This window comes from Gossypium hirsutum, chromosome A12 (assembly GCF_007990345.1).
Source record: "Gossypium hirsutum isolate 1008001.06 chromosome A12, Gossypium_hirsutum_v2.1, whole genome shotgun sequence".
In the NCBI taxonomy this organism is placed as follows: domain Eukaryota; kingdom Viridiplantae; phylum Streptophyta; class Magnoliopsida; order Malvales; family Malvaceae; genus Gossypium; species Gossypium hirsutum.
The window spans coordinates 84,720,671-84,734,451 of NC_053435.1; the positions used below are offsets into that span (position 1 = coordinate 84,720,671).

At 31.9% G+C, this 13,781-nt stretch overlaps 1 long non-coding RNA gene, 2 other non-coding genes and 1 pseudogene across 5 annotated transcripts; all 4 read right to left on the reverse strand.

Moving 5' to 3' along the window:
* Positions 1-8,556: 8,556 nt before the first annotated feature.
* LOC107940559 (uncharacterized) lies at positions 8,557-11,690 on the reverse strand. Of its 3 annotated transcripts, XR_005906196.1 has the most exons (6): positions 11,478-11,690; positions 11,299-11,394; positions 10,078-10,470; positions 9,304-9,393; positions 8,922-9,167; positions 8,557-8,827 (listed from the first exon to the last, which is right to left on the reverse strand). It is a non-coding gene; the product is annotated as an uncharacterized lncRNA (long non-coding RNA). The 3 variants fall into 3 exon arrangements; XR_001695472.2 differs by having other exon boundaries at positions 9,102-9,393; XR_005906195.1 differs by lacking the exon at positions 8,557-8,827 and having other exon boundaries at positions 8,829-9,393.
* Positions 10,675-10,754, reverse strand: LOC121211599 (uncharacterized; annotated as a pseudogene).
* LOC121211609 (small nucleolar RNA snoR20a) lies at positions 10,815-10,907 on the reverse strand. Its single transcript, XR_005906828.1, has one exon. It is a non-coding gene; the product is annotated as a small nucleolar RNA snoR20a (small nucleolar RNA).
* Positions 10,965-11,047, reverse strand: LOC121211607 (small nucleolar RNA snoR64a). The gene has a single exon (XR_005906826.1). It is a non-coding gene; the product is annotated as a small nucleolar RNA snoR64a (small nucleolar RNA).
* Positions 11,691-13,781: the final 2,091 nt, after the last annotated feature.

Below are 13,781 nucleotides of genomic sequence, written 5' to 3' on the forward strand. Positions count from 1 at the left end.
CATGTTGTGCTTGTGTTCAAGTAATGTAAATGAAATGCTAATGTGTTATGATATATATATGTGTGTGCATGATAATGGAGAATTATATCCGGGTTAAGTCCCGAAGGCATTCGTGCTGATGTTATATCCGGGTTAAGTCCCGAAGGCATTCGTGCTGGTATTATATCCGGGCTAAGTCCCGAAGGCATTCGTGCTGGTGTTTATCCGGGCTAAGTCCCGAAGGCATTCGTGTTGGTGTTATATCCGGGCTAAGTCCCGAAGGCATTCGTGCTGGTGTTATATCTGGGCTAAAGTCCCGCAGGCTTTGTGCTGGTATTATATCCGGGCTTAAAGTCCCGCATGCTTTGTGGTGGTGTTGGATTTGGGTTTTAAACCTAGCAGACTTAATGCCGATGATTGGAGTAAGATTATGATTTCGAATGTCCGTAGTAAACTACCATTGAATATGTTCAATACATTAAGTTGGTCAGGTATGTATTATATACTTTTATATGTTAGATTGATCGGATTTGAATCATGAATGCGAAATGAGAAGTATATGTGAAAATCTCATATGTGTATGTGTGTATTCGGTTATGGTGAAAGGTTATATGAGATTGATTTGGTGATATACATGTTAAATAATATGAATTCAAAGAATAGGTAATAAATCTGCTTGGGACAGCAGCAGTAACGTGATTTCGGAAAATCACCATAAATTGTGGAAGTTGAGTTAGAGGCTGAATAAATTATGTCATGAAATCTTAATGAGTGTAGTTTCTTATAAAAGAAACCGTATAATCAAAAGAATTGCCAATAATGATATATTTGAAGTGGCGTGGAACAGAGTCAAAATGACTTCGAGGTCCCCTGTTCTGTTTTCAGAAAATCATTACAAAGGGTACAAAAATGGTTATAAGATAAAATTTATATTATTAGACTCCTTAATGAGTCTAGTTTCAAATGAAATAAACGATAACATATTTCAAATTCTTTATAATGATAAATTTGATTCGTAGTGAAGAGTGGTCAGATTAGTCAAACAGTGAAACAGGGGAAACTTCAATAAAAATATGGTATTGATTGGTCAAACCAAAAATTCTGAAAATTTGATGGATAGAATATATATGAGTCTATTTTTAGGGAAAATTAAAGGCACTTGATTTGGAGTTTCTTAGCTCCAGTTATAAATAATTTAGTGACTGTTGCTCAGGAAGATAGCTTGTAGTGAATTTGTTGCAAACATGGTTAAAACTTGTTAATGAGATGCTTTTCGAGTTCTTATGATCTTATTTGTAATTTCAATATTTGGTTTTAATTGAGTTCAGATTCAAGTGAGGTGAATTTGCTAAATATGCATTATGTTCATGGATACTTGGCCAAAATGGCAATTATCTAGGAATGATTTCTTGAAAATTTGAATAATCGATCTATAAGTAAATTAATTGTTTGCATTGCTTAAAACTTACTAAGCATTGAAGCTTACTCCGTGTTCTCTTTTCCATTTATTATAGGTATATACTTTAGCTCGAGTTGGAAGGGCCGGAGATATCATCACACTATCGAGTCATTATGTGAGTTGAGAAGATTGTATATCATCATGGTTTAAGGCATGTATAGGATAGACTATAGGTAGAATGATATTTCGACTTTGTATACATTATAGCCATGCGAAGATGGCTTGCTCATTTTGTTTAGAGAAGCCTTATAATTGAACTAATGTGGTGAAATGTTTTAGTTATAACTTGATAGTAGTTAATTTGTTATTAGATATTCGGTTATGTTTTGATAGTGAGTCATTTTGGAAATTTATAAGAGCTCTTATGGAAAATCAATGAGACTTGTTTACATTGTTGATAATTTAAGTCTGGTAAGTATCTTTGACCTTATAGAAGTTTTGCTCAGTCAAGTAATACCTCATAACCTTATTTCGACAACCGATACAGGTTAGGAGTGTTACAGGATAATTCTGCAATGTAAAGAGCAAGTGCACATTTAAGCAAGTCGGATAAAGATAGAATGCATTAGGAGGGAACTGCATTTCTTACCAACTCCCTCCACGCATCCTCCAAATCATCCTTAGCACACCAATCTCCTCAAGAGAGGAATGTAAAGATATCATGTTACACTTCACGTCCAATTCGGTCGCCGAATTTAAATGTGTGATATTATATTATATTGTCAAAGTAACTCAGACTAGCTCACTTCATTAATTTATGAATTTAACTTAAATTTACAATCATATCAATTTAATCATCATTTATAACCATGTACATGCATTATATAGGTGTTGAATATATTTAATTATTGAGTCTCAGGGCTACACAAGTCCAAAATTAGAGATTGGACTTGAATCTAACTTAAAATGCCAAAGTTCTGCATTGTGTCTCAAGACCGGTCTTCCTTACTATTTATGCTTTGAAGTAATTATGTCTTGAGACATTGGGTTAATGTCTCGAGATTAGGTCTTTTTGCTACAATGTGTAAAATAAATCTGAAATAAAATTTAATAAACCAGGATCTTTCATGTCAAATCATCAAGAATAAATCAAGAACAAAACTAGATGCGGAAGTGTACCTGAATCCATGAATTCCTTGAAGTTTTACCAGATCTTAAGGTTTTGATCTTCCAAATTAGCACGCAAGAAATTCAGAGAATATCTGCTCTCTCTTCCTAATGATGGGATATTCGAAAAGATATATTGTGTATAATTTGAGGACCATAACCCTAATATTTATAACCTTGGCATATTAGTTCTAATCAATTTCTAATTAGCCCATCATTAATCAGAATTTGATTAGAACTCAATTACTAGAGTATCTACACATATTTGACCCATACTTTATTTAATAATTAAAACCCAATAAAATTCTAACCAAATTAGATCACTTTTAATTTAGGCTAACCTATCATGATAGTAAATAATAGCATGTAATTTTCCTTATTATATACGTGATATCCATATTTTCCAACAATCTCCCACTTGGACTACATATATATATACTAGTTACTCTATAATTACATGTCATTATATAACCTTATGAGCTCAAAATTTTACTATCATATCTAAAAGGTATTCCGAACAATCTCGTCCATTAATTGTTAACATAGAACCAAGACGACTTTTGTTACATATATCATAACTAAATTCATCCATGATCACGTATATTAACACAGCTAAATGACATAGATCAAGTATGGATGTGTAGCATGGAAATTACATGCAATATGATTTAAATATGTCTATTTCCAACTAGTCCTCTTTAAACCTAAGTGAGGTCAGTTTCAAAACAATAAACAGAGTGAATAAACTAAATACTCAGAAAATAACCAAATACATAAATGTCTGAAAACAAATAAAATATAAACTCCCACTAAATCATGATATCCTCAAACAATGTAACACCCATGTGAGCAGTGTGCTCATGAAAGACCTTGGGTGGTAAACCTTTCATGGAGTTTGTCCCAATGTGCTCTATGGATATTTGACCATTTTGCATTCTTTTTTTTTTTTACAACTAGGAACTTTATGTCAATATGCTTTGACTTAGATAGACTCATGTTGTTATTGGAATACAGCACTGCTGACTTATTGTCACAAAATAGTTTGAGTGGTCTTTCTACATTCTCCAAAATGCGCAGCCCTGTGACAAAGTCCTGCTACCATATTCCATGGTTTGATGCCATATAGCATGCTACAAACTCTTCTGCTATAATGGACGAAGCTACAAGTGTTTGTTTGACACTTTTCCAAGATATAGTTCCTTCAGCTAGCAGGTAAATATAGCCTGATGTAGATTTCCTACTATCTTGGCACCCAGTGAAATCAGAATTAGAATACCCTATGACCTCTAAAAGATCTGATCTCTTATATAAGTAAACTGTAATATTTTGTTCTCTGAAGATATCTCATAACCCTTTTGACTGCTATCCAATGGTCTATACCAGAGTTGCTTAAATTCTGCCTAACATTCCAACAATGTATGCAATATCCGGACGCGTACATACTTGAGCATACATTAAACTCCCAACAGTTGATGCAAAGGGAATCTTTTACATTTTCTGAATCTCAAGGTTACTTTAAGGGTATTGAGTAAGACTAAATTTGTCTCCTTTAGTGACAGGGTTGTCACCTGGTATACAACTCTGCATGCCAAACCTTTTGAATACTTTATTGATATAGCTCTTTTGTGATAATCCAAGAATACCTCGAGATCGATCTCGATGTATCTGAATTTCTAAAACAAAAGAGACGTCCCCATGATCTTTCATCTCAAAGTGCTTGGATAAAAACCTCTTAATTTTGTGCAATAAGCCTATATCATTAGCAGCAAGCAAAATGTCATCAACATATAAAACCAGAATTATGTACTTACTCCCATTGAATTTATGATACATACAATCATCAACAATATTCATCTCAAAACCGAACGAAACAATTATTTGATGAAACTTATTTAAATTCATAGATGGATTTTGTCAATTTGCAAACCATATTCTTTGAGTCTTCCGACTCAAAATTTTCTAGTTGCACCATATATATTGTTTCTTCAATGTTGCCATTAAAAAATGCAGTTTTAACATCCATTTGATGTAACTCAAGATCAAAATGAGCAACAAGCGCCATGATTATCTTAAAGGAGTCTTTCGATAAAACTGGAGAGAAAGTCTCTGTAAAATCAATACCTCGAGTATATCCTTTAGCTACAAGACGTGCTTTATACCTCTCCACATTACCATTTGCATCCCTCTTGGTTTTATATATCCATTTACAACCAATTGATTTTGCATCTTCAGGTAATGGGACAAGTTCCCAAACTTTATTGTTTTGCATAGATTTATACTCATCCTTCATGGCATCAATCCACTTTTGAGAATTAGGACTTTTCATGGCTTGATGAAAATTAATCGGATCATCTTTCATCATTCCATTATCATCCTCATGTTCTTGGAGAAATACAATATAATCATTTGGAATAGCATTTCTCATTTCTCTTGTGGACCTCCTTAATGGCACTTGTTCTTGAGGTTGTTGAGTTTGTTCTTCCGGAACAATTACCTCATTTTGAATGAGGAGTTGTTCAACATTATCTTGTAAAGGTTTTAAATTCACTTCTTGATCAATGATATGTATAAGAACCTGAACATCGTCAAAAGTGATAGTAGGAATTGAGTTAGAATCCAATTCCTCCTCAAAAGCAATGTCTCTAGCCTTATTTCTTCCCCCAAACTCAACATCCTCAAAAAAATATTACAATTCTCGTTTCAAAAGTATTTCTTATTATGGGATCATAAAATTTATAGCCCCTAAATCGCTCAGAATAACCAATAAAGTAGTTACTTACTGTTTTGGAGTCCAATTTCTTTTCATGTGGCCTATAAGGCCTTGCTTCAGCTGGACATCCCCAAATATGAAATTGCTTTATACTAGGCTTTTGACTTGTCCAAAGCTCATAAGGTGTTTTTGCAACTGCTTTATTGGGTACTCTATTCAGAACGTAAGTTGTTGTCTTTAATGCTTCTCCCTAAAGGCACTCAGGTAAGGTAGAATAAGCAATCATGCTCCTTAACATATCATTAAAAATTCTGTTTTGTCTTTCAGCTACACCATTCATACTAGGTGATCCTGGCATGGTGTACTGTGGGATAATACAACATTCCTCTAGAAATTTCGTAAATGGTCTTGGACATTGTTCACCTGATCCATCATATCTACCATAGTATTCACCACCATGATCAAATCTGACGTTTTTAATCCATTTGTTGAGTTGATTATTAACTTCAGCTTTATAAGCTTTGAACATGTCCAAAGACTGAGATTTCTCATGAATGAGATATAAGTACCCATAACGTGAGTAATCGTCTATGAATGTTATGAAATATTGTTGACCATTTTAGGATGCCATAGGGAATGGCCCACAATATCTGTATGACTTAATTCTAAGACGTCTGAAGATCTGTTGGCACCCAATCTCTTGGTTTTGGTTTGTTTCCCTTAATGCAATCGACACAAACATCAAAGTCTATGAAGTCAAGAGATTCTAAAATACCATCAGACACAAGGCGTTCAACTCTAAATTTTGAGATATGACCTAAGCGCCTATGCCATAATGATGCTGAGTTTTCTTTATTTAATTTGCGTTTAATACCATGTGATTCCACATGCAAGGTTTCATTATAGAATGCAACTGTTTCTAGTAACTAAATGTTGTCATAAGTATTTAAATAACCAGTTTCAATAACATTTGAATTTAAAAACAAATTAAATTGATTGTTTCCGAATGAACAATAATATCTAAATTTGTCCAACGAAGAAACGAAAACTAAATTATATCTAAATGACGGTACAAAAAAAGTGTCTTTTAAATCCAAATAAAAACCAGTTCCTAATAATAGCTTAAAATGCCCAATCGTTTCCACTTCTACCGATTTTCCATCGCCCACAAAGATGTGTCTTTCACCATCACTTCGCTTTCGGTAACTCAGGCAACCCTGCATAGAAACACTTATGTGAGTAGTAGCACCAGAATCTATCCACTAAGTGTTTCTAGGTACTGAAGCTAAATTAATCTCAGAACAGACCAAATTAAGAATTATACTTTTCTTTGCACGCCAAGCATGATATTTGGTACAATCTTTCTTTACGTGTCCAAACTTATTACAAAAGAAACAACTCTTTGTAGCTTGTTGTTGTTTCTTTTGAGCTGGACCCTTAGCAGCTTCTTTCTGATATTTTCTTTTCTTGTCCATTGTCTTTAGGGGCACTAGCCAAATGTGCACTTTCAGACTTATCACGCTTCAACATTTCTTCCTCTTGCACACAATGAGAAATGAGCTCATTTAGGGTCCATTTCTCCTTTTGACAGTTATAGCTAATTTTAAATTGATTAAACTGTATAGGAAGCGATACCAAAACCATAAGAACAAGCAATTCCTCAGAAAGCTTGATCTTAAGTGCCTTAAGTCTTGAAACAGTATGAAACATCTCCATAATGTACTCTCTTATGTTTCCTTAACCCTTATACTTCATAGACATCAAAGAAGTCAGAAGTAATATCATCTCAACCTTATCGTTTTTAGCAAGATGTTTCTCAATTTCATCAAGGAAACCCTTGGCTTGAGTAATCTCTTTAGATTCTGTACCCTTAAAGGCTTCTAGAATGCTGTGTTTCATGATCATTAGACTCATGCGATTTGAATGATCCCACCTCTCAAAATCCCTCTTAACATCAAGGGTACTTTCCGCAGTGAGGGGTGCATGTTGTTCTTCCCTTAGTGTAAGGTCTATGTCCATACAGCCAAGCACTATAAGTAGGTGCCTTTTCCATTCCTTAAAATTAGTCCCATTAAGCATGGGTATAGAATTTATATTAGCAGATATTGTGGCAGCAGAAGATGAATTAGCTGAATATAGAACAAAAACAAGCTTAAATCAATATTCATAAGTAAACAATAAATTCAAGATAATGGCTAATCCCATCTCAAGATACCAAACACAACATTAATATCAAGTCTTTGGACAGTAATATTAACAGTAAACGATACTCTTGTTGTAGCAATCAAACATTGACAATAAATTATGTCAAACAATGAATTAATCTTTGGACTAACTTATTCACATAAAATACCTTATAATTGTCATACATTTATCACCACAGATGTCGTTGAAATTATGTTAAATATTAACTTACCTTTGGGTCAATCAATAAACGCATGAATCAAAAAAACATATAATCATCTTAATATTTCAAATAAACTAATCTACACAAAAGAGGTCACTTTTGGTGGCATTTTGTTTCAACTAATTTATTTAAAATATTAGACATCATTAATTAAAAGCAAAAATCTGAATTTATTTGTTTCAAAATATTTACCTTAATTTCATCTTTCAATGAAATTAAAAGATAATCATATACATTTATATAATTTTCCAAAACAACATGCATTAAGCCAATCAAAGCATACATATATTATATACACTACAAGAGAACAGACTTTTAGTGGCGTTTTTTTTTGGAAAGCGCCGCTAAAACAATTAGCGGCGTTTTCACAAGCGCTGCAAAAAATGCCGCTATAGACGCACAAAATTTTGCGGCGTTTATTTAAAAAACGCCGCTAAAGACCATAACCTTTACTGGCGCTTTTTTCACAAGCGCCGCTAAAGACCATGACCTTTAACGGCGCTTTCCCTACAAACGCCGCTAAAGACCATGACCTTTAGCGGCGCCTTTCTTGCAAACGCCGCTAAAGACCATGACTTTTAGCGGCGCTTTTCCCGCAAACGCCGCTAAAGACCATGACCTTTAACGGTGTTTTTTTACAAACGCCGCTATAGAACAAACCTTTAGCGGCGCTTTTGTCACAAGCGCAGCTAAAGAATATAACCTTTAAAAATATATATTTTTATTAAATAATATTTATTTTCTATATTATATTTTATTTTTGAAACTTTAAACTATATACTTTTAAGGATAAATAAAAAATATTAATTAAATTAAATTTTCTATTAAAATTTTAACTTTAAAACTAAATATAAAAATTGATGAATTTAAATTTAGAATTTAAATATTATGCTTAAATAAATGGGCAATCTACCAACAACAGAGAGATAATACAATTTATGAAAATTTATATTGATGAGAATTTTTAGATAAATTTTAAGCACATTTACATTTATGGAAAGAAAGAAAAACAAAAAGCTCATACCAAATTCAAAGTAACAAAAATGGAAGAAAATGCCAAAGAATCAAAGGGAATGTCGTCCAATTCAAAGAGACAGCACTCGGATGATTCTGGTCTTGGTGAAAATTGGGGCTTCTTCAGCTTTGCCAAGAAGATTACATATGTCTACTCCAAAAAAGACAGAGCGATGTTAGATACATAAACATCTTACATAAATGTACATGAGATACAGAGGTAAATTAAGGATGCTTATTCTAACTTGTCCAATAAGGGGAATATCCAGTTGTGCAAAAGGGGAAATGACTTCCACTTCAACACCTGCCTCTTCCTATGTTTCTCTTACTAAGTTGAACTCAAAAATTAACTCAAAAAATTACAACAGCTGACTAATACATGCAGACATAGCCAGAAAAGTGCCAACATTTCACCCCAGCCATACCTTCATTCTTCGTTTCTTGGCTCGCTTAGATATGGGATCTTGAGACAGCTCTCTGCTTTGCTGATCCTGATCATAACAAAATTGACAATTTTTTTAAAAGTCCGTAGTTTGAGAAAAGACCGTAGTTTTCAATTTTTTTTGCCTTGCCTATGAGGATGACAATGAAGTTTAGCTTCATTCACAATGATACAACTTTCATCACCTCCTGTTTTATCTAATGGTGGAACTGTTCCACTTTCTTTCCTACCAACAGCACTCCTTGAGCTATCCATGGTCCAGTTATTTGATTGTCCTACAAAGTTCACGACACGAATTATACCATACAGCTTAGCAGAAACAGACAAAGATAAAAAAAAAACTTGCATATATATATTACTTGTGTAATAATTTCCCAAGAATTTATATATTTAAAGCTGACTCAATGTATACATTTAAAGATGATAATACAATAGATGTAATAATTTATATATTTCTTACTGTAATATTTTATCCTATTCAACATTTTTTTTCTTTTTTGAAATTTTTTATTAACAATTATATTAAGATATTGAACACATAGAAAATTTAACACACCAAAAATTTTCCATGAGAAAAAAAAAACCTAAAATATTAACAAAGTTCAAATACATAACGAAGAATTTAATAGAAGGGACACACACCACATATATGCATGTATATATATATATTGTTTAATATGCTCTAACTGACAGAATAAATGGACAAAATTTAATATTAAAAAGAAAAGAAAAGAAGCATGCCTCTTGACAGCATTTCAGGCAATATAATAAGTTGTTCATCCAAATGAATTATTTAAATTTCAGATCATAAATACATATTAAAAAGCATAGTAAACTTAAAGTAGAATTGAGTCATTGACAATCCTGTTTTATTGCCTACACCTTAAGCAGCTAACAACTGACAGGTAAAAAATCAAAAGAAAGATCCAAAAGAAAAAAATGAGATCCAAAAGGTTCACCTGGATATTTACTATAATCCATAACATGGGGTGTATCTGTGTATAATGGGCAGCCATCTCACAGAAGTGATTTGCAATATCAAAGGCAACAGGATTATAACTTGCATACTCATAATCCTATAAAAGTAAGCAGCCAATCAACATCAAGAGAATTACATAATCATTACTTTGAGAGAAAACAAGTCTCGGACAAAAAAGAATGATCACTTATCGAGTAGCAAATTCAAGATCATATGAAATTTCTATCCTCCACAAGATTATTATAAATCAAATTCTGGATGACAAACCCCGACATTCAAAATGTTGAACAAAGCCCTCAGATCTCATAGCTATATCAGGTCATTCGCAGTATTAACGAACTGGTTTTCATTAAAAGAATTTACCAATCATCAGCTGTAAGAAAAAAGAGATGCAAGAATAAGAGAAAAAAAGGATATAGAGAAAGAGAGAATTATAGATAGAAACCAGAGAAGATAGAGTAACAGAAACAGAAGGAGAAAGAAAGAAAGATTGAACAGATGAAGATAGTAAATGCTCTGAAATTCATCTGTCTAAGCACCACATTTAAAAAAACAGAACAAGAACTAAAACTCAGTTGTCTGTGTCAGATATCAAGATCTCATCCAAAAAACTCAGACAGGGATAACTGATTCAAAGATTTCTCATCATAAACAGACAGAACTGAAGTAAAAACTCTTAAATAAGATAATATGGATATTATTTTGTTTTTAAAGAAAGCCTCAGACCGTCCTAGTTCATGAGTTTCTACAAATTCATACAGCACAGATAGAACTGCATTTCAAAAAATCTCAAATAGTTTCATCATTGGCTTCTTTCACAAATTGCAAGAAAAAGATTAAAATCAAAATAAATAAAGAAATAAAGAGGCATCAGATCTTCCTATTCAAATAAACGAAATCATAATACTCGATTTTGAAATTTTTCAAGTAGTAACAAATGGAGAAAACAAATGAACAATTTATCGGAAAAGAAGCAGGTTGATAATGAAAAAACGTAGAGATCAAGCAGATGGCTGAAGAAACTAAGATTCAAAAATTTAAGTAAAAGGATGCCTATGAGAACGAGTGCACGAAGATGCATCTCGAATCAAATCCCAATTCATTATTAGTGCTGTAATAAAAAAGCAACATTCAAAATACCCAGAAGAGAAAGAAACAATGAAAAACGAAGAAAATTAAAAAAAGAGGGGTGACAGCTTACATGACCATGAGGCTCAATATGCCAAACTCGAGCGGTTTGATCGACGGAACCGGAAGCAAGCTTGGTGCCGGTGCAATTCCAGGCTACCGAATGCACCTTTGAGAAAGGATATCAAAATATTCTTCAATTAGGAGAGAAAGAGAAACAGGAAAAAGAATCCAAAAGAAAAAAAATCTTACTTTCTTTTTGTGACGGTATAACGGTAGATCCCAACGGCGGCGCAGATGATTGAGGCGGCGTCGATGCTACTGCTGCTTCTTCAGCCATTGCTTCTACTAATTTCAGGTGAAATTTTAGGATTTCTTTGGGGAGGGGGGAGGGAACCGATTTTGGGAAAAAGAAAGGAGGGAAAAAAAAAAAGAGATTTTGGGATTTCGGGGGGAAGGGGAACTGATTTAGGGAAAAAGTTTTAAGGCATTTTGGGAAAAAGTCATTTCCCTTTACACAAAATGGCGCCGTTTTGCTCTACTAAAAATCCATTATTTTGTTTTAATATATATAAATTTTATCATTATCTCTTAAATAATTTAAACTATATTGATAATTTTAATATATTAAAACAAATATTATCTTTTTTATAATTATATAAGAAATTAATTAATATATAAATTAAAAAAATCAGTCATATACCCAAAAATAACTTTAAAATTATTTTAATTAATAGTATTTTATTTTTTTCATTTTTGACATGTATTTTTCTATATTTTTACTTTTAAAATTTTTCTCAATAAAATCTAAATATTGCTTCAATTTTCCAATAGTAAATCCTAAACCTAAACCCCAAACTATAAACCTATATCATAAACCCTAAATATATATATTACTAGGGATAAAAGTAATTAAAAAAGGATCTTATTACTTACCTAAACCCAAAAATAATTTGATTTTTTGTTATCTTATTAAAAATCCTAACTCTTAAACCTTAATAGCCTAACCCCTAAAACCATGAACAATACTACGATCCCAACTGTAAAACAAAAAAACCACAAACTCTAAACCATAAACTCTAAACCAAAAACAATAAACATTATATCATAAACCTTAAACCCTTAAACCATGGACATTAAACCTTAAATCTTAAATCATAAATTCTAAACCCCAAAATAATAAAAATTATATCATAACCCCTATCCCCTAAACTCTAAACCATAAAACATAAACCATAAACCATAAACCCTTAATCCCAACCCTTAAACCATAATTAGATATTTAATTATATGTATACACCTAAATTTTGATAGAGATACATATCAGAATTATATATGAATTTCGATTAATGTGTAATTGTAGATGTGAAATTCTAATTGTGGTTTAAATGTATAATTGAAACTTTAATTTTGATTTAATCATACACATTTTAAAAAATAAATACATCAATATATTTTTATATTGAATAAATATAAATATTTATGTATGCAATATATAAATATAAAATGATGTTATATCAATAATTGTGTTCATAATTTATATTTTTAGGATTTAACCTATTGCACACTAAACTATTATTCACGTATACTTTTGGGATTTAACCCATTTTGATATATGTATATTTTAAAATAATAATTTATATTTATCTTATTTAGATTTATATTATAAAAAAATCTAAGATACACAAGTTAAATAGTTTACCATATTTACCTCTAAATTTCAAACCCCAAATCTTAAACTCTAGGCCCTAAACACTAAACCATAACCCATAAACTAAATTACTTTTTTACGGCGTTTTTCCAAAAGCGCCGCTAAAACCTCGACCTATAGCGGCGTTTTTCCAAAAGCGCCGCTATTGTTCAGTTTTTAGCGGCGTTTGGGCCAAAAACGCCACTATTGCTCAGTTTTTAGCGGCGTTTGGATAAAAAACACCGCTATTGCTCAGTTTTTTGTAGCGTTTTATTGCAAACGCCGCTAATGTATAATATTTGCGGCGTTTTTGTTCAAACACCACTAAAAATGCCGTTAAAGCCCTATTTTCCTGTAGTGATATATTTATATATATAAACGAAACATATATATGAATCAATTTCTATAATTTTTTTTAAATAGACACATAATTAGTTAAAGAAAAATAAATGTATATGGTTTCATAATGAAACGCAAACATCAACATCTACTTTTAACAAAACTTTAATCTGAAAATATAAATAAACTATAATTTGATTCACACAACAATTTCCTCAAAAACCAAATTCATAAAAAAATTAAAACCCTAAAATTTCAACATAAATCCTCATAAACATCATCACTTGCCCAATTTCTATACCAAACCCTAAAATCTTGAATCCAAAAAATTTAAAAGGTGTATGATCAAAACATCAAACTAAAATATTAAACCCATGAAATTTCTTGAATAGATGATTTTAAAAAGAATACAAATTTAATCAATTCTCAATGATTCGACATGACAAGGCTCTGATACCACTTTTTAGAATATGTAAAATAAATCTGAAATAAAACTTAATAAACCAAGATCTATCATGTCAAATCAT